The sequence below is a fragment of the Rattus norvegicus genome, chromosome 4 (genome assembly GCF_036323735.1).
Source record: "Rattus norvegicus strain BN/NHsdMcwi chromosome 4, GRCr8, whole genome shotgun sequence".
NCBI lineage: Eukaryota > Metazoa > Chordata > Mammalia > Rodentia > Muridae > Rattus > Rattus norvegicus.
In genome coordinates, this window is record NC_086022.1 from 79,163,752 (window position 1) to 79,182,181 (window position 18,430).

At 45.2% G+C, this 18,430-nt stretch overlaps 1 pseudogene; it reads right to left on the reverse strand.

Moving 5' to 3' along the window:
- Positions 1-5,443: 5,443 nt before the first annotated feature.
- Dab2ip-ps1 (DAB2 interacting protein, pseudogene 1) lies at positions 5,444-11,902 on the reverse strand (annotated as a pseudogene).
- Positions 11,903-18,430: the final 6,528 nt, after the last annotated feature.

Genomic DNA, 18,430 nt, shown 5'->3' on the forward strand with positions numbered 1-18,430 from the left:
TTAACCACTGAACCATCTCTCCAGTCCCTGAAAATTTTTACCTTTTAATGAGTGATATATTTACATCATTTTCCACTATTCCCCCTCCTCCTCCCCAACACTCTATATCCCCTCCCCCAACACTTGCTCCCAATTTATCACCTCCTTTTATTATTATTATCACACACACACACACACACACACACACACACACACACACACACTCCTGCTAAGCCTATTTTGTGTAGTTTATATGTACATGTATTTAGGGCTGACCATTTGGGATTGAATAACCTGTTAGGGAGATTTTTTTTCCCTGAAGAAAACCAAGTCCCCCTCTCAGCAGCCACTAATTCCCCGTAGAGCTGCATCAGCTGATAGGGTCTCATCATTTTCCTGGGCCACACTCACAGGCCACTGGACTCATCCTCATGCAGCTCTTATTTAGGCCTTATTGTTGAGATTTCAAAGGTCAGTTTCCTTGTTGTGTCTAGAGACTTTCGCAGCAGACATTACCTGCCCTCCGAGTCTTATGGCAATCTTCTTCTGTGATTTTCCCTGGGTCTTAGGTGTAGTCTGTACTGTAAATGGATCAGCTGCAGTCGAGAAGGCTGCAGTCACTCATTCTCTGCAGACAGGTTGTGGATCTCTGGGACAGTCCCCTTTCGTTTCAAAAGGAAGCTTACCTAGTGAGGGCTGAGAGCCACACTTCTCTGTGGCTGTAAGAATAAACAGCAGGTCTCGACCAGCGGCTTGTGGCTGTCAGAAAACATATGTTTCCAATGGTCTTAGGAACTGACCATTACAAACAAAATTACAGATATGCAGCAGCAACAAAAAGAAATTTGTGGTTTGGGGTTCCAAAGACCATCAGAAATGTGTTTTCTAATGTTTTCAATCCACGGTTGAGAACCGCTAGTTTAGAAGTCAATTAGAATGCATATTGGTTTAGGAAAGAAGAGACAGGCATTGTCCTCTAGGACCTGTGACCTCTCCAGGCACGGTAGTTGGCTGGGTTTCCAGGACCAGGTGTGAATTCTCTCTGACTGAGTGGGCATAATTTGTGACTACCCCCAAGGTAAGAGTGTCACTATCACAGCATTGAGAATGTCTTGCCATGGCTGTCATTGTTGTGCTTCACAGGCATCTCAGCTCTGTAGCACTGTTCATTGCTTTTCTCCCTTGGCGGCTTGCATAGGACTTTCCAATACTATGAAAGCTAGACCTTAAAGATGAGTCCTGCAGGCCAGCTCTGGCTCAATTCCTCCAAGTCCTGTGTCCAAAGTAGATGGTGTCTTCAGCAATGCCTTCAGGCTGTGGGAAGCAACAAAGAACAGTGGCAATAGCTGATATTGCCTCAACTATCTCTCGCATTCCTCTGATCGAAAACTCTCTGGAGAGAAGATTTCCCATGCTCAGAACCAAAGGTTTTGGTAAATAAGAATCTATGGATCTTATGACAGACATTATCCCTCAGTGTGCCGTAACTCCATGTAATGTGTGTGTTTATTTTACACTTTATTATTTAAAATGTTGCAAAACAGCCAAACACCCAAATTAACCATCTCCAAAGACGATACAATGCAGTGAGCTCCTACACCATTCAGATCACACGCAGTGAGCTCCTACACCATTCAGATCACACGCAGTGAGCTCCTACACCATTCAGATCACACGCAGTGAGCTCCTACACCATTCAGATCACACTCAGTGAGCTCCTACACCATTCAGCTGTGGGTCTTCACATTAGATTTTGTACATTCACTATCAAAAACATTTTATGAACTTATCTACCACCAAAGAACAAAAGGTGCATTACAGAGTTATAACTACAAAAGCAATTAGCTTTGTGCGTGTGTGTATTTAACAATTTTTAAAATTTTTTATTAGATATACTTCTTTACTTACATTTCAAATGTTATGCCCCTTCCCGGTTTCCTGTCCATAACCCCCCATCCCATCCCCTCCCCTTCTCCCGTATGGGTATTCCCCCCAAACATCCCCCTTACTGCCCCCCATATTCCCTTGCACTAAGGGTCCAACCTTGGCAGTCCCCTTCCACTGGTGCCCCAACAAGGCTATTCCCTGCTACATATGCAGGTGAAGCCCTGGGTCAGTCCATGTATAGTCTTTGGGTAGTGATTTAGTCCCTGGAAGCTCTGGTTGGTTGGCATTGTTATTTTATGGTGTTGCAAGCTCCTTCAACTCTTTCAATACATCCTCTAATTCCCCCAAAAGGGGTCCTGTTCTCAGTTCAGTGGTTTGTTGCTAGCATTGACCTCTGTATTGGACATGCTCTGGATGTGTCTCTCAGGAGAGATCTATATCCGGTCCCTTTCAGCATGCATATTTTAGCTTCATCAATCTTGTCTAGTTTTGGTGGCTGTATATAAATGGACCACATGTGGAGCAGGCTCTGAATGGCCGTTTCTTGAATTCCTACTCTAAACTTTGCTTCCATATCCCTCCATGGATATTTTCCCCTTTTAAGAAGGAGTGGGAGCATCTGCATTTTGGTCATCCTTCTTCTTGAGCTTCCTGTAGTCTGTGGATTGCATCTTGGGTAATTCGAGCTTTTTGGATAATATCCACTTATCAGTGAGTGCATACCAAGTGTGTTTTTCTGTGATTGAGTTACCTCACTCAGGATGATATTTCCTAGTTCCATCCATTTGCCTATCAACTTCATAAAGTCATTGTTTTTGATAGCTGAGTAGTATTCCATTGTGTAGATGTACCACATTTTTTAAATCCATTCCTCAGTTGAAGGGCATCTGGGTTCTTTCCAGCTTCTGGCTATTATAAATAAGGCTGCGATGAACATAGTGGAGCACGTGTCTTTTTTATATGTTGGGGCATCTTTTGGGTATATGCCCAGGAGAGGTATAGCTGGGTCCTCAGGTAGTTCAATGTCCAATTTTCTGAGGAACGTCCAGACTTATTTCCAGAATGGTTGTACCAGTCTGCTATCCCACCAACAATAGAGGAGTGTTCCTCTTTCTCCACATCCTTGCCAGCATCTGCTGTCACCTGAGTTTTTGATCTTAGCCATTTCTGACTGGTGTGAGGTGGAATCTCAGGGTTGTTTTGATTTGCATTTCCCTGATGACTAAAGATGTTGAACATTTCTTTAGGTGCTTTTTAGCCTTTTGGTAATCCTCAGCTGGGAATGTTTTGTTTAGCTCTGTACCCCATTTTTAATAGGGTTATTTGGCTCTCTGGAGTCTAACTTTTTCAGTTCTTTGTATATTTTGGATATTAGCCCTCTATCAGATGTAAGATTGGTAAAGACCTTTTCCCAATCTGTTGGTTGCTGTTTTGTCCTAATGACAGTATCTTTTGCCTTACAAAAGCTTTGCAGTTTTATGAGGTCTCATTTGTCAATTCTTGATCTTAGAGCATAAGCCATTGATGTTTTGTTCAGGAAAATTTCCCCAGTGCCCATGTATTCGAGACTCTTCCCGAATTTTTCTCCTGCTAGTTTGAGTGTATCTAGTTTTATGTGGAGGTCCTTGATCCACTTAGAATTAAGCTTTGTACAGGGTGATAAGAATGGATCGATTTGCATTCTTCTACATGCTCACCTCCAGTTGAACCAGCACCATTTGTTGAAAATGCTATCTTTCTTCCATTGGATGGTTTTAGCCCCTTTATCAAAGATCAAGTGACCATAGGTGTGTGGGTTCATTTCTGGATCTTCAATTCTGTTCCACTGTTCTATCTGCCTGTCTCTGTACCAATACCACACAGTTTTTAACACTATTGCTCTGTAATACTGCTTGAAGTCAGGGATGGTGATTCCCCCAGAAATTCTTTTATTGTTGAGGATAGTTTTCACTATCCTGTGTTTTTTGCTATTCCAAATGAATTTGCAAATTGTTCTTTCTATCTCTATAAAGAATTGAGTGGGAATTTTGATGGGGATTGCATTGAATCTGTAGATTGCTTTTGGCAAAATGGCCATCTTTATTATATTAATCCTGCCAATCCATGAGCATGAAAGATCTTTCCATCTTCTAAGATCTTACTCAATTTCTTTCTTCAGAGACTTGAAGTTCTTGTCTTACAGATCTTTCACTTGCATGGTTAAAGTCACACCAAGATATTTTATATTATTTGTGACTGTTGTGAAGGGTGTCATTTCCCTAATTTCTTTCTCAGCCTGTTTACCCTTTAAGTAGAAGAAGGCTACTGATCTGTTTGAGTTAATTTTATACCCCAACACTTTGCTGAAGTAGTTTATCAGGTTAAGCAGTTCTCTGGTGGAACTTTTGGGGTCGCTTAAGTACACCATCAGATCATCTGCAAATAGTGATATTTTGATTTCTTCCCTTCCAATTTGTATCCCTTTGACCTCCTTTTGCTTTCTGATTGCTCTGGCTAGGACTTCGAGTACTATATTGAATAAGTAGGGAGAGAGTGGGCAGCCCTGTCTAGTCCCTGATTTTAGTGAGATTGCTTCAAGTTTCTCTCCATTTAGTTTGATGTTAGCTACTGGTTTGCTGTATATGGCTTTTACTATGTTTAGGTATGGGCCTTGAATTCCTGATCTTTCCAGGACTTTTATCATGAAGGGGTGTTGAATTTTGTCAAATGCTTTCTCAGCATCTAATGAAATGACCATGTGGTTCTTATCTTTGAGTTTGCTTATATAGTGCATTACATTGATGGATTTTCATGTATTAAACCATCCCTGCATTGCTCGAATGAAGCCTGAGTGATCATGATGGATGATTGTTTTGATGTGTTCTTGTATTCAGTTTGCAAGAATTTTATTGAGTATTTTTGTGTCAATATTCATAAGAGAAATTGGTTCCCTTTCTGAGGTTCCCTTTCTTTGTTGAGTCTTTGTGTGGTTTATGTATAAGAGTAATAGTGGCTTCTAGAAGGAGTTTGTTAGTGCTCCGACTGTTTCTGTTTTGTGGAATAGTTTGGACAGGATTGGTATGAGGTCTTCTATGGAGGTCTGATAGAATTCTGCACTGAACCCATCTGGTCTTGGGCTCATTTTGGTTGGGAGACTTTTAATAACTGCTTCTATTTCTTTAGGAGTTATGGAGTTGCTTAGATGGTTTATCTGTTCCTGATTTAACTTTGGTACCTGGTTTCTGTCTAAAAAATTGCCCATTTCCTCCAGATTTTCCAGTTTTGTTGAATATAGACTTTGTAGTAGGATCTGATGATTTTTTTTAATTTCTTCAGATGCTGTTGTTACATCTCCCTTTTCATTTCTGATTTTGATAATTTGGATACACTCTCTGTGACCTCTGGTTAGTCTGGCTAAGAGTTCATCTATCTTGCTGGTTTTCTCAAAGAACCAGCTCCTGGTTTGTTGATTCTTTGTGTAGTCCATTTCGTTTCTACTTGGTTGGTTTCAGCTCTGAGTTTTATTATTTCCTGCCTTCCACTCCTCTTGGGTTTATTTATTTCTTTTTGTTCTAGATCTATTAGGTGTGCTGTCAAGCTGCTGACATATGCTCTCTCCTGTTTCTTTCTGCAGGCACTCAGCGCTATGAGTTTTCCTCTTAGCACAGCTTTCATTGTGTCCCATAAGTTTGGGAATGTTGTATCTTCATTTTCATTAAATTCTAAGAAGTCTTTAATTTCTTTCTTTATTTCTTCTTTGACCAAGCTGTCATTGAGTAGAGCATTGTTCAACTTCTATGCATATGTGGGCTTTATGTCATTTTTATTGTTGTTATTGATGACCATTTTCAGTGCGTGGTGATCTGATAGGATGCATGGGATTATTTCTATCTTCCTTTATCTGTTGAGGCCTGTTTTGTCACCGATTATATGGTCAATTTTGGAGAAGGTACCATGAGGTGGTGAGAAGAAGGTAAATTCTTTTGCTTTAGGATAGAATGTTCTATAAATATCTGTTAAGTCCATTTGGCTCATGACTTCTCTTAGTCTGTCTACATCTCTGTTTAATTTCTGTTTCCATGATCTGTCCAGTGATGAGAGTGGGGTGTTGAAATCTCCTACTATTATTGTGTGAGGTGCAGTGTGTGCTTTGAGCTTTAGTAAGGTTTCTTTTATGAATGTAGGTGCCCTTGCATTTGGAGCATAGATATTTAGGATTGAGAGTTCATCTTGGTAGATTTTTCCTTTGACGAATATGAAGTGTCCTTCCTTATCTTTTTTAATGACTTTTGGTTTAAAGTCAATTTTATTTGTTATTAGAATGTCAACTCCAGCTTGTTTCTTCGGGCCATTTGATTGGAAATTTGTTTTCCAGCCATTTACTCTGAGGTAGTGTCTATCTTTGTCTCTGAGTTGTATTTCCTGAATGCATCAAAATGCTGGGTCCTCTTTACATATCCAGTCTGTTAGTCTGTGGCTTTTTATTGGGAATTGAGTCCATTGATGTTGAGAGATATTAAGGAATAGTGATTGTCACTTCCTGTTATTTTTGTTATTAGAGTTGGAATTATATTTGTTTGTCTCTCTTTTGGTTTCATTGTAAGGAAATTGTATTCTTTCTTTCTGCATCATGTATTTTCTCTCCTTGTGTTGGAGCTTTCCATCTATTATCCTTTGTAGGGCTGGATTTATAAAAAGATATTGTGTCAACTTGGATTAGTCATGGAATATCTTGGTTTCTCCATCTATATTAATTGAAAGCTTTGCTGAATACACTAACTTGGGCTGGCATTTGTGTTCTCTTAGGGTCTGTACGATATCTGTTCAGGATCTTCTGGATTTCACTGTCTCTGGTGAGAAGTCTGGTGTAATTCTTATAAGTCTGTCTTTATAGATCAGTTGACCTTTTTCCTTTACTGCTTTTAATATTCCTTCTCTATTTTGTGCATTTGGTGTTTTAACTATTATGTGACGGGAGGAATTTCTCTTCTGGTCCAATCTATTTGGAGTTCTCTAGGCTTCTTGTATCTTTTGGTCTAGGAGATTTTTGCATTTTACATTATCTTTGACAGTTGTGTCCATGATTTCTATGGTATCTTCTGCCCCTGAGATTCTCTCTTCTATCTCTTGTATTCTGTTGGTGATGCTTGTGTCTTTGGCTCCTTGTCTCTTCCTTAGGTTTTCTATATCCAGGGTTGTCTCCCTTTGTGCTTTCTTTATTGTTTCTATTTCCATTTTTAATTCCTTCACCTGTTTGGTTGTGTTTTCCTGTAAATCTTTTTTGTGTTTCCTCTCTAAGGGCTTCTACTACTTGTTTACTTGTGTTTTCCTGCATTTCTTTTTTTTTAATTTTTTAAAAATAGCTTAATAAATCTTTAATGGTTCTAATTGCAAGTGTACAGAAATTGCACAGCCACATAGAGTCTTCGGACACTAACAACGTCTCTGTACATTATTACAGGGTTAAAAGTCTCGGCAGAGGGAAGGGCTCTGGCTGACTCTGATGTTTGCCTTTTTCCTTTTTACATACTTACAAAAGGGGGTGCTAGGCACAGTGGGGTTGATGGTAACCTTGTGGCTAAGTATATAGAAAAGAGGGGCTGGTTCCCTAGACAGTCTGGCTCCCAGTCGTTAGGGTATGAGAGAGGAGTGTCCCTCGGGCAGGTGCTGGGGCACATGTGGAGCTCTGGCCCTGGTTCCCACCCCCACCCCTGGGCAGTCAGAAGTCTTCGCTCAGATGAAGTTTGGCAGTTTCCTTCACCCTAACATACGAGTTGAATAAAAAGTCTATGTTGGCAGGGGAGGGGCCCCTCACTCCTGCAGAGCCTGGGTGTCAGTGGCCAGGGCCTTCCCAGAGCAGGGCCTCTGGCAACACCAGCCCTTGCTGTGGCCAGAGCTCAGCCCCAAAGCTGTGGGGCAGGAGGATGCTCTACTGGCCCCATTGGGGCCTGTGCCCTCATCAACCTCCCACCCCAACAGCATGCTTGAAAGCCAACCAATGTCCCAGGCAGGGAAAAGACAGACAGACACCTAGACTGCAAAGCTCTTCGTCCTGCCCAGCACCCTTCTCTAGGCTGTATCAACAGTGAGAGCAGTGTCCTGGCCAGCCCTTGCAGCACCAGGACTAAAGGACTATGTACATCCCTTGGGTGAAATAGTTCCGTTACAGTCAAACACCAAGAACATTTACAAAAGTCGGCAGACTTGCAATTAAGATAAAAATCTGTGGAGAGTCTACAGTTTTACAGTGTTTGCACGAGGTAATAAGTCTCTTGGCCTGAGAGCCAACAACCCCGCCAGAGGGGCCATTGCATCTGGCCCTGCGCTCTCCTGTCCAGGCCTGGGGACTTCCCCATATTGCTAGGAGGCGCTCAGACAGAGGTCACTTTAAAGAGGCATGGGCGACAGTGTGGGTGGGAAGGAAAACAGGGCTCCCTGGACATTAGAAGGGCAAGACCCAGGCCAGGCCAGGCCCTGCCCGAGAGGCCACCCCTGCTGAAATGCACAGGGGCAGGGGTGTGGATAGGAGTGGGGCAGGAAGAGGCAGTGACAGGACCTCAGCCCCACCTCCTTCCTTCCTAAGGTCTCTGACCCTTGATGGCCACGCCCTCTCCCAGCACTGGTCTGCAGCCTAACTGGGTTATAGGTTACAGCTAAAAGTCCAGGGCATCTACCCTTTACCCTTGCCTGTCCGTGGACTGAGTTTGAGGTGCAGCAGAGCTAGGCCATACCTCCACCCTTTCTAGTGAGATCTCTAGGAGCACTGAGTGCAGCTTGCCTAGCCCCATTCTGCTGTCTGGGCAAAGGCTCCTGCCCTAGGTGACTCAGAACCGGAGCTTGGAATCTAGAGTGTGGGAACAGATGGGAACCCAAGAGAGACTCAAGCTCCTGCCCATCTCTGTTCCACAAAGGGGGAGGGAGGGTCAGATATGCTACAGAACAGCCTAGAGCTGGGGTAAGCCAGCCCCAGCTGTGGGGTGCGCCCCTCCCTGCCTGCAGTGCCTGGGTCCTTGACTGGGGCTGGGAGGGTGAGGAGAGGCGTCTGCACACATGGAGCCTGATGCAGGCTGCTGCTGTCTTGGAGAGGGAGCAACTCTAACATCCTCCAGGGTCGCTAGTTCCCATGCAGTGCGCACGCTCAATTTAAAAGACCCTGTGTTTCAGCAAGCGAGCAAGCGGGCTTTTGTTTCTAATGCATACTGCTGCTGATGCCCTTCATCTGGATGTCCTTGTCTTTCTGCTGCCGCCGCAGCCGCTCCTCGCCCTCCTCCAGCCGAGCCTGGTACTCGAGCACCAGCTTCTGCGTCGTCTCCTCCTGGCACTTGAACAGGGTCTGTACTCCTCCAGCTTCTTGGTGGAGATCCGCAGCTTGTCTTGCAGCACTGCCAGATCCTTTTCTGCTTGGCTGAGCTCCTCATTACTCCTTAGCCTATACCTTGGGGGGGGAGGTGTCGTGGGCCAAGACACTCGTCTTCTAACAACTGCGCGTTCATAGTCAAGAGCCAAGCGGCCGTGAGGTCCAGAGCATTGGGACTGACCAGTGAAGGGCCCTGCTTGTGCTAGGCGCGGGGCTTCAACTCCGGGCTGTCTCCCTCGGAAGAGGAGGACTGTTGCCGCAGCCGGGTGCCAGGGCCAGCCCAGTCAGGTGATGCTGATGCCAGGGTTCCACTTGAGGGTCGTGGGTATTGTAGGGTGCTCAGCATGGTAGGAGGTGTCCTGCCCGGGGGGTGGTGGTGGTGGTGGTGGTGGCGGTGACAGCGGGTCAATCCTCCCCTGGGGACCTGGGCTATTTTGCCTCGGCACTGTTGGCTGACCACCCTTCTCAGTCAGTGATATCTGACTCCGTGCCAGTTCACCAGGCCACCGTGCCAGCTCCTCAGCAGCAGTGCTAAAACTTCCTAGTTTGGCAGCGGCTGCCAGCTCTTCACTATTGCTGGGAGAGCTCAGGGAGCTGTGGCCCTCAGAGCCTGAGTCACCAAGGCCACGGGGTGACAGTGGCAGGCCAGCAGCCATCTGGTACACGGGATTCTGGAAGGAGAGTGGGGCCAACAACTGGGGCCGGCCTGGTGCACCCCTGGAGGTGCCTGGTGTGGTTGGTGTTGGCACTGCCCGCCGCACTATGGCCAATCCTGCCGGACTCACTGGGGCTGCCCGGGCTGGCCACCCAGTCACCAGCTGAGTTGCAGGTACCTGCCTGTCAGCAGGAAGGGCTTCGGGGCCCACTGGGGAACATGCCTCCCTGTCCAGTGTGCGGGCGTCCTAGAGGTCCACCATGGACAGGCTCTTGCTGCCATTGGCCATCTGCAGGTCAGGCTCGTTGGCTTCTGAGTAGCTTGAGCTGCGGGCAGGTGAAGGCTAGACCCCGGAGGACCTTGTGACAAAAAACAAGTCCTTGTTTTCGGGGGTTGGAGACGGTAACTGGGTGAAATCTATCAGACCAGAGAGATCATTCTCAATCACCATCTTCTGAAGCCCAGCTGAGACACTGCTGATGCCAGAGCCTGGGGTGGAGGCCAGGTCATTGGTGCCAGGGAGCTGCCCACTGCCTGGAGTACTCGGTGCTGTGTGGACATCCCTCAGGATACACGGCAGGGGTCCCAGCTTGGATACAATGCTCTGATCAAACTGGCTGACAGCTTCCCAGAGCAGAGAGTGTAAGCTAGAGAGCTTCCAGCCCAGGTCTATGTAGCCCTCGAAGCCTGCTGTGTTAGAAAGAGTCTCAGGGTTGGAGATCTCCAACAGGAAGGGCTGCATGTTGATCCACTCGTGCTCCAGGAACTGGTTCATGAATGACATGTATTCCTCTTTGCTGACAAACTTGGCAAAGTTGGCCAGGTTCTGGGTGACTTTGGCGATGAGTGTGAGGGTGCGAGCTGAAGCAGGTTGAAGAGCGAGAGAGCAACATGATGGCAGGGCACAGGAAGGGAAGGAAGAGGGAGGCGCTAATGAGTCGTTCACTGATATCAGGTTGCTCCTGCCCCATGAGGGAGATGTCACAGTAGATGTCACACTGTGAGGGAAGACACAGTAGGAGTGGATGATCTTGCAGAAGGCCAGCTCTCAACACATCTTGAGGTTGCCCTGGTGCTCGGGGAAGTCAATGGCTGAACACTTACTCGTGTCCACTTCCCAGTTTTCGTCTAACTCCTCTACAGAGCTTTGATGAACTCACCTAGTGTGTCCTGCAGGTACTTCTGGCCCACGAGTTTGAGGTATTCCTCGATGGCCTTGGTGGCCAATGTGTTTTCCCAGAAGATGAGGTGCTCATTGTACCCACAGCGGTCCACCTCTGACATCATCAGGTCTGTTAGAAAGTCCTTCACCTTTCCCGTGCTCTGCAGGATGTGCACCAGAGCCAACGCCATCTCCTCCTTGGTCTTGGCACTGAGGATGGGCTCAAGGGCCGCACACAGCCTCAGGTAGTGGTTAATGATGTGCTCAGCAAATTCCTTCTACATCTCCATAGGCAAGATGGTGATGGTCTGGTAGCGTGCCTTGATTTGGATCATGGGCCCAGGGCCTTTGCCACCCTTGGGATTGGGTGTCACTACTGGGTACCACTTCTCCACAAACTGCCGCCCAGCCACAGAGGCAGCAGGCAGGCTCACCAGGCCCAGGTAGCTCTTGCGTTCCTTTTTCTTCTTCTTGTCAGTTTCCCGGTACAGGTGGACAGTGACTGCGCAGGGGCGGCAGGTTATGGAGCTCAAAGTGCTCTCCCCAGAAGACATTGTCCGTCTTGAGCTTACCCGTGGTACGGGCATAGAGTACATCGTCCAGGCACAGTTCACACAGATACTTCTTGGCTGGCAGATCCTTGGCCTCAATCACCCATAGCTTCACTTGAGCCCCTTGAGGCAGCTGAGGAAGCCCTGTGCGCCAGGCGACCAGAGGGGGAAAGGGAGGCGGGATTAACGTGGTGGCGGCAGCTCGTGGCCCACGGAGGGCCGGGCTCAGCCCCAGCAGCTCTTGGCCCATGCTGCCTTCCTGCATTTCTGTAAGGGAGTTCTTTATGACTTTCTTAAAGTCCTCCATCATTATCCAAAAATGTGATTTTAAATCTAAATCTTGCTTTTCTGGTATGTTTTGGATATCCAGTATTTTCTTTGGTGGGAGAACTGGGCTCTGATGATGCCAAGTAGTCTTGGTTTTTGTTGCTTAGGTTCCTGTGCTTGCCTCTAGCCATTGGGTTGTCTCTGGTGTTTGCTTGTCTTGCTGTTTCTGAGAGTGACTTGACCCTCTGTAGTCCTCTGTGTCAGCTCTCCTGTAGAACTGTTTTCCTGTTTTCTTTCAGCCTTTCCTGAGAACAGGTGCTCTGCTCTCAGGTGTGTGGGTTCTCCTGGAGACTGTCTTTCAGCTCTAGGCTTGGGCAGGAATCAAAGAGTCCTGCCCCTGATTGTTCCTTGGTCCTTGCACCCAGGGGGCACAGTTGGCACTAGGTGATTCTCTCTTGGGTCTGGACTATGGGCAGAGGGTATTCTCTGACTTATCAGGAGTATCCACACTTCTGCGGGTCCAGCTCTCTCCCCCACGGGATTTGGGTGCAAGGAGCTGTTTGGCCAGTTCAGTTCCGTCCTGGGTGCAGACCAGAACTGCGGGTACCGGGTGGCTATCTGTTCCTATATCCCTGTGCCCAGAGGCACTGTGCAGTTTCCCCTTGGACCGGGGATGTGGGCAGAGGTGTGCAGAGGTGGCAGCCTGTCCTGCAGTCTCAGGATGTCTGCACTCCTGGGTGTTCAGCTCTCTTCCCCACTGTGTTTAACAATTTTATTCAAAATTCTCTAAGGACAAATTGAAAGAGAGCTGCTGCTTTCCCAGGAAAATGTCCTGCAGGGTTGTAGAACTCTTTGACTGGGGGAGTGGGGAGTCCTCCTGTCTTTTGCTTGTTTCTTTGCTCTTCAGCTCTTCTTTGGTATTTCTCAAAGGCCTCAATTTTACTAATACTACTTTGAAATATTTAGCATTTGCTACAATTATTTTTCCTTCTAAACACAAGTACTTCCTGTTCCCTTCAGCATATGATTATTTCATTAATCAGTCAACCAAAGTTTTTATACAGAACCTGATGAAAGTCGGACCCTGAGCAGCGCCTACTGTGCATGGGGCCCTCTCAGCAATTAGCTTTATATCATCTTTCACGACCTACTTTATTACCTACACCCAGTCTTTCTTCTTCTGTTTTCTATTTGCTATACTGCATTTGTGTTTTATACATATACATATACATATACATATACATATACATATACATATACATATACATATACATATACATATACATATACATATACATATACATATACATATACATATACATATACATATACATATACATATACATATACATCATATACATATACATATACATATACATATACATATACATATACATATACATATACATATACATATACATATACATATACATATACATATACATATACATATACATATACATATACATATACATATATATGTATATATATTCATCTATCTATCTATCTATCTATCTATCTATCTATCTATCTATCTACCTACCTATGTATGGAAAGAACAATAAGTCCGTTTAATACTATCCACATTTAGCAGAATAATACTGGTAGTTTCTCCCCTAGGTCCTATGACCTGTCTAATTATAGACTCTTTCCCTGATAATGGTGTCTGATGTGAATTCCAACTTGCAGAATGGGTCTTGAGTCCAATCAGAAGTGGTTGGTTCCTCCTGTGGTATTTGTGCCAGTGAGCCAGTTTTGCTCTAGCTTGCCTTTTCTAATTCATTGCAAGCCATTTTTAGTTGAAAATCACCCAAGTCCAGTGCCCCCTGCTGGTGAGGACACGCAGCAACACAGACCTCTGAACCTCTCTACACCTCTCTCTATCTGACCAGGAATAAAGGAATTTTCTGCCGGTTCCTCCACAGGGATTGAAATCTGAAGAATCTGAGGCAGTTAATCACCTAGAACAGCAAAGACTTCTCAGAATTCTTCTACCTGTTTACAGGCCAAAGGACTAAGCCAGGCCTCTGGACTTCATTCTGCCTACAGGAGTGAAGGTGCAGCTAGAGACCCAGAGGGACCTTGAGTGGAATTTTATAGTCTGATGGAACACTTTTGTATCCGAGACAGGCACAAGGTAGCTCCCCTGAGAGAATACCCATGCAGAAGGGCTTCTGCTGGTTAGGCTATGGAGAAACCAGGGCTTGTGACAGTGACATCACCACCATATATGTACAACAGTGAGACTTCTTATGGAATCTGCATGCAGCAGAGACTATCAGGCATCCTTACACCCAAACAATGAACAGAAGTTCTTCCTCCATTGCAAACATTACCGGTGGCTTGGGGATAGGATTGGGCTGTAAAAACATCAGCCATGTCTTCCCCAAAAAGTAAAAGGAAGAGGGCTTCTTCCTAACTCGTTACCTAGAACGACCTAAACTCTACAGTTTTCATAGTCAAGAGACCCAGACTTGCTTACCCAATTGGGAAGTCAGAGAAGGCTGAGCAGGGCAGGACTTTCCCGTTCTTGCTTCACAACTTAGCTAAGTCCAAGCCGTCTGCCTCGGTCAGGACCTCTGTTGACCTGGGGCCTATGCTGCATCAACAACATTCACTTTAGCCCAACATTCCTTGCGTTCCTGGAAAGCTGACATTGTCTCATACACTTCACACTTGCTGAGAGCTTTCTAACCTCCACTGGATGTAGAGCAGGATGTGCATCCTACCATGTTTATTTCCACCTCACAATTATTACAATGGAAGCCTAGAGAATTTAAACGTGTCCAGGTTCACATAGCTTGTCCTTTGTCGTGTGATTTCCCTGGACTTCAACCCAGGCAGCTTGACCCCAGAGCTGGGGCATTTACAGTAAACTTCAAAATGCATTCCCCAAATGGTAACTTATCACACTAGAGGTAGTTTTTTTCTCATCATTGTCCTCTGCCACTCCAGGACATAACACTTTGACTCTTTTAACACCAAGCCTTGGGCTGCTTTGACTCGGGGTTGATCTGCCAAAGAATCTTCTGCAAATGACACACTGAGAAAATGGGAAATCATGAAACTTTATCTACATAAGGCAAATCATAAGATATTTGTAGGTGAGGAAGGAAATACACACACAGGGTGGGTCCTGAATAGCACTAGAGGTGAATGGAAACCTAGAGATCACAGCTCTGGCTTAGAGGAGAAAGCTCACATGATAGGAGAGAGATGAGAAATAGCTGCTCTAAGGCTAGCTTGGATCAGAAAGTATCTGTGTTCTCTCTCCTCTGGTGCAATCCAGAGCCATGGAGTTGGCATGCGGGAGCCTGGGCTGGGCAATGTTATCCTGGCGATGCAGACAGCAGTAGCAGAGTGCCCATGTGGACCCTGATGATAAGGTCAAGGAATTCCCATCCATGAGTGCTCACGTGCTGGGGTCAGAAGAAAGTGGACATCAACATTGACCAAGAGCTTAATGTTTCTCATTGTAGTACTGCTGCCCAAGAAGAAGGGGTGCTGGATTTTTCTGTACATCCTGTACATAAGACACATACCCCAACCCCAACATTGCCCAATGTTGTTATTTCAGAACAATGAACGTATTGAAGAAGAGGCACTGAAGTGGTCTGCCCTGTCTACGTCTGGCCTTAGTTCTGCCTGGACCAATCCCTGGAACAGTTGCTTGCTGTATGATGAGGGCTCAAGTTCATGATAGGACACAGCCATATCCAATAGAAAGGGTGAGAGTCACGAAGCCAGCACAGTTTCTTGACACAATTCCAGCAAAACCGAAAGGATTCCTGGAATTGCCGTCCTTCTAGCTCTCAATTTCAGGTTTGGTCTCTGCATGCTGCATTCTTGGGGACTTTCTGCATTATGGTTCATTTTATTTCTTTTCCTGAGAAAAATTATGTCTGAGTCATTTTTTTTTAGGAAAATCCTAAAATTAACACTATCTGGCCACTATTTGGAAGTCTTCCTTATGCTCTGAAGATGACTAAGAACATTGCTAGATGAAGCCATTACTCAGGAATCTTCTTGGGGTATCTGCTGTAAAGTCAAACAGCATAATCGGTGCAGAGTAAACAGAGACAACTGACAAACTCTGACTGGCCAGGAGAATACATTATGGTGTCAAGGTCGCTTTTTATTATAGGCTTAGAAGTGCTCTGAAAATGTAGTTTAAAGATCGTTCAGGGTCCACTTCTGGAGGAAAAAAACTCAGTAAATAAGATAGATTGACTAAAATAAACTTTTTCTACTTCATAGCATAGGTGATGAAACATATTGTAAAAGAAGCTAGGCACTAGTATTGGCTATTCATGAAAGGACTGGTTCAGATATTTCGTTTGTCTGACTTCAAATAGCAAACACTGCCAGCATAAAAGCAGGCTGTCGTATAATAAATGTAATTGCTTTGGAGAAGACAGTCTTTGGTGTCTTTAAATTGGAGTTATACGAATAATAATGATCATGATAATAATATAATAATATAATAATAATAATAATCTATTCTTTTTGTATTTGTAACCCTGGAGATGTAATAAAAAGTCAAACATATATTCTGTACCACTTGGATGACCCTTAGGCTGTCTTTGTTCTGTGGAACCTGTATAAATAAAGAAGCACTTGGTTTCTAGTTAGTCAGAGCAGCAAAAATGAAGCAGTCTAATTTCTAGCAAGTCAGCTGAGAGATTTCCCTGACCCTGATGCCTGGCTCCCTCTCTCCCTCCCATTGTTGACTCTTTCTCTCCTCTGTGGGCTGCCCTGTCAGGACGCACCCTCTCCATGCTGGGGAAGGCCCCCTGGAATAGCCACAGCAATGATAGATTTACCCGCATCTTTAAGACACTACTGAGGACCTGTCTGGAAGACCGGAGGCACATCTGTAAATACCCAAGGCAGAGTCCTCAGATGGCTGATAATCAGCACCTTCCTGCTCACTGAAGCCTGTGTTTCTTCCACAGAATTCAGTGGCTTCCTACACATCCCTGACTTTAAGGATGTCTCAAGCACAACCCCACCTAGAACTCCATGGGCTCCTTGCTTCAGCCATTCAGATTTTTCCCAGAGGGCCCCTTGATGGTTTCCAGAGACCTGATGTTGTAGCCTAAGGACAAAAATCACAATCATGTATAGTGCTGGATTGCTAGGGACAAGACCTTCATGATGCCACCCCATTTCAGCTACAGTTTTATGTACAACCCTATATGATGGACTCAGTGCTATCTTCTTGGGGACAGCATGAGAGCTCCACAGAGACAGAGCAACACTTAACTCCCACCACTTTACAATGCTTCTTAGAGCTGAGGGAGAGAGTGCTGTGTGCTCAGTTGGGCAGCTAAACTCCACACCTAGGGCAAAAGAAGTCCATGAGATCCTGGATTTCAATGGCTGACGTTTTCGACTTCCTCTCAGTAGAATCGTCCCATGGCAATAGTGGGCACACACAAGGAGATGCTATGGGGAATGGTCACTGAAATTTCCAACACCTCCCTTCTTTGGCCACTGCTCCAGAATCTCTTTATAATAATGGTTCTCAATCTTAATAGTACTAAAACCTCTTAATTCAGTTCCTCATGTTGTGGTGACCCCCCAACCATAAAATTATTTTCATTGCTACTTCATAACTGTGATTTTGCTACTGCTATGAATCATAATGTAAGTATTTCTGGAGATTGAGGTTTACCAAATGGGTAGCAAACCACAGGTTGAGGACTGCTACTTTACCCGTATGTGTATAAGTGTACTCTGATTCACTGAAGTATTGTTCATAACAACAGAAGCCTGGAAACAACAGATTTTCTAGCTGTGGGGAAGAACAGTTCAATAAAGTAGGGCACAATTGCACTGTGGTACCTGGTGATGGAGAAAGGGGTTTAATGCTGGACAGCCTGGCTAAAGGGAAAGCCCTCAGGACCTACCTACTGGTAGAAAAAAAAAAAGCACAGAGTAGCATGCAAAGGGTGCCAGCTTCTATGAAATAAGAGAATGGTCGTGAAGTCTGTCTTTCCAGGGATTGGAGTTGGAAGACATATGGGTGCCTATGTGACTCAGGAAAAGACAAGTTTTCCATAGTGCTTCCATTAGAAACACAGCCCTGAACAGCTCGAGAATGGGTGTTGGGACAAGGGGTATATCAGTAATTCACTAGCATAATAAGCATGTGGTCCAATATCCATGTAAAGCTGAGCACAGTTGCATCGGTAACCTCAGTGCTGTTGGGACAGACAGATTTTTGCCTACAGCTAGAATGTCTAGAACTCGCTGGTCAGCAAGTCTAACTGAATTAGTTAGATTTCCAAATTCCATGAGAGGCGGTGTCGCCAAAAGGGAAACAGCTAAGTAAGACACACAATTTAGACCTTTGCCCTTCTCATGTGTGCACACACATGTCCTACTTGGCTTCTCTGTGGCTGTGATAAATGCCATGATCAAAAGAGACTTGGGGCAAACTTCCAAGTAACCGTCTCTCACTAAGAAAAGTCAGGACATGAACTTTCAATCAGGAATCTGAGGGCAGAAACCATGGAGGAACACAGATCACTGGCTCATATACAATCCATAGCCATCTGTGCAAGGATGGCAACACCCACAGTGAGCTA